Below are 3,507 nucleotides of genomic sequence, written 5' to 3' on the forward strand. Positions count from 1 at the left end.
GGGGAGATTGCCAAGCAAGGAACCGTAAAACAGTGGCGCTAGCCTGAGCGGATCTCCTGACTGTTGGCAGAGCTGACATCTGGTCAGTTCACAAGATAAGCTCCCTTCTGAATACACCCTGCTGGCCCTTGCACACCCACAAGGAAGGGGTTCGTTTTTAGAGGCTCAAGGATCCTTGGATGGATGAAAATTCTCTGAGCCAGCAGAGGTGCCAATTCCATTCCTGGCTCCATCCTCCTCCTCACCCCCAACCTCCAACTCTAAAACGGAACGGTTTCTTTCTTAAATAAGATTTCATGGTTCTTCCACTTTATACTAAATACTACTTCGTTTTATCTTCTCCACAATCCTGTGAAATATCCTCTTTCCTTTTTACTCTTCTTGCCACCGAAAATAGAATTAAAGGGACTTTCCTTGTGCCTCCTGGTCGGGTAAGTGGCAACCTTGATACAGGGTCTTCTATTCAATAATTTGCAACTCCTGTTCTTACTCTACATTTTGCTGAACAATTGGCCTAAACTTGATTGATTTTCTTGTCAGGAGCTCTTGTTCAGATTCTCTCCTTTTGGGTGGAGAGAAACCCCAAGCACAGTGGGGGTTTAGTGAGAGTTTGGTGGTGGTGGTGGGGGGGGGGGTCAGGTGGCCTTTGAAGGATTTTGGTGCCATTGGGGAGAGGCAAGTTGGGTAGGCCTCTCCCAGACCCACAGACAGATCGGGGGTTTTCTGAGAGAGGGAGAGCAGGAGCACTCTCCCTCTGGCACTTGTGACCATGGATCGCCCCTGTCCTGCACTTGCTACAATCTCATAACGTCCCAGTGGCTCCATAGGGTGGTGGTTCCTTGGTTACTGGGCCACTGACGATATTCGAGACTGAGGCTTATTTTCACCCAGTTTTCTTACCGGAGGGCATGCAATCAGGGTTGTCAGGCTCCCTTCTGAGTCATTCCTGACGGGATGCACAGGTAGCCACCGGGTTCCTGTTGGCTCCCTGCCCGGCTGACCTAGGCTCACTTTCCTTTTCCCCTTTCACATTCAGAGCCAGGGCTTTTCCTTACGGAAGCCCTTACCGCTGCGGCACCTTTGTGAGAAGCCTGGGGTTTCTCCCTCTGGCCTGGGCAGAGGCTCTGGCGTCTGCTCCAGGGGTGCCTGGGCAAGGGTGTTGGCAGCAAGCAAGGGTGGAGACAGACCTTAGATTCAAATACAGGCAGGTCACCCCTGAGCCCCCTCAGGGATCCACATGGTACTGACCAGTTTCCACTTTCTCAGAAGCTCCGTGAGAATCTGTGAGTGGCTAACTGCCTGTCCCGTGGAAACTAATTTTCCCTCCAAAGTCCTCTTGACTCTTGATCGGAGGCTTGGGGCTCCACTCCCCAACTCACTGCCACCTCCTTTCCTGGTCCTTCTCTATTTTGTCCCCTTGGGTGAATGAAAGATCCAGCTCCCCTTCAGTAAAGCACAGGACTCAGCGCTGTAGGGCATCCCTGCACTTCCCCAGGGTAATCACAAGGACTCCCCCTTCCACCTTCACGGCTCTCCTACCCCTCATACCCCATCGCTCCCCGCCTGGTTTGCCCTGCCCACTCCCACCCCAGTGCTGGCCCTTCGGGCTCCTCTCTACGGACTCCTGACTCCTCCTGAGCTTGATGACTCTAACACAGGACCAAGTGTGGAGCTGGCACCAACACTTCTTGTGATGACTTTAAATAACAAAAGATAAAAACGTAGGAGCTTAAGAATCTGGAGGTCATGCCATTCACCACCCCACTTTTTATACAGGGAAACCGAGGCCTGAAGAAAGATACAATAGGACCTGGTGCAGGGATCAGATCAGTTAGTGGCAAAGCCAAGACTGGGCCCCAGGACCCCTAACTCTAAGCCACCTTCTCCTCATTACCCATGGTCATGATTCCTACAGACACACCTCCTTCCACATCCCTCTACTTCACCCCCAGGACAGGACTCGTAGTGCTAGACTCTGCAGGTTCCGTCTGGCCTGCTGTTTCCTGACTATGTGATGAATGGGGTAAGGGAGTTGTTGGTGGGGGGAGATTGGGGAGGTGTCGGTTGTTTCATTTACTCTTAGCCAAACCCTTAAACATTTCAAAGAGGGCAGTGTATTTCTCTTTACCGGCATCATGTCTCTTATCATCTGTAAGGGAACATGTTTCTTCTGACCCACTCCCCAAGAAATGATTCCATGGGGAAAGCCTCCCCAGGCTTGTTGAGCAGGGGAAGGAGCTATAATTACATCTCTGGTTTGGGCTCCTGACCCCTCATAATCTCCTGGGTCCCAGATCCTCTCAGAAGACAACATCCAGAAATACAGAATGAAGCCTGGTCCTAGAGCCAGAGGGCAGCTTGGCAAGTGGTGAGGAGAGGACTGGGGGACCCAGGGGAACTTTCCCAACAGGCCCTGCTCCCACCCCACCCCAGCTCCATATACAGAGCGGAAGTGGGGGTGTGGGGGAGGCCAAGGCCAGCACCAAAGAGCTCTGCCCTAAGGACATTAACCCAAGAAGAAGCTTGCATTTATTATTTTTTTTAAGAAGAAGTTTTTAAACCCAAGATCAGAGGCAAGAAACTGACTGTTCTCATCTCAAATGTCACCTGGCCCCGACCCTATTTCTCGCAGCCAGTCTGCCTCTTCCTTTCAGCTCTGCCTGTCTCCCCTAATTTTTCTTCTCTTTGTGTGTCTATTTTGTTTTGGTTCATCTGTGCCTCACCATTCTTTTTCTCTGTCTCTACAACATTATATAAATTCCTCAGGTACTGTCACCTAGCTTTCTTGTTTTTCTCTGTGTCAGCCTCTCCAGCTCTCTCTTTACCTGTCTGTAGTCCTGCCTACCTGTCTTTTTCTCTCCACAAAATAAGTGCCGGTTCCTGCAATGGGTTTCTGCAAACCAGGGTCCTGCCCCCACACATCTCTCTGCTTCTCTCTGTCTCTATCTTCTCTTTTCTCTGTCTTCCTAGCATTCCTCCTCTCTCTCTCCCCATCTTGTCTCATCTCCGTTCATCCACCTTTCCCTCTCTGCCTCTCTGTCTCTCTCTCCTGTGGTAGGCCCCAGCTTCCTGATGGTTTTCCTGCCCCCCAGAATGCTGCCTCAGGTGCATCACTTACCCAGGACCACTGGCCAAAGGAGGCAGGAACATAAGCAGCTCAGGGACACCCAGGGGACCCTCCTCCAATGGAATCCCCTCATGGCTCCAGAAAAAGTTCTTGAGGCTTCCCAGAGACTAAGCACAGAGCAGCAGTGTGGGAAGCAGAGGCAAACCTGCCCCCACCAGCTGCCGGCCTGAAACAGGTGTATTTCCCTGAGGGGCCAGAGTACCAGGGTTAGAGGACAAAAGAAGGTGGAGCCTCATGTCAATCATCCTTGTCCCGTCTTTTCTTTCCTCAATCTCCACCCCCTTCCCCCACCAGGAAAAAAAAAAAAACAAAAAAGAACCCTATACACTCATTGCTCTGCACCTTGTCAGCCTGAGCCAAGTAGGAAGAGGGATGGGAGG

Source organism: Saccopteryx leptura, chromosome 8, assembly GCF_036850995.1.
Source record: "Saccopteryx leptura isolate mSacLep1 chromosome 8, mSacLep1_pri_phased_curated, whole genome shotgun sequence".
In the NCBI taxonomy this organism is placed as follows: domain Eukaryota; kingdom Metazoa; phylum Chordata; class Mammalia; order Chiroptera; family Emballonuridae; genus Saccopteryx; species Saccopteryx leptura.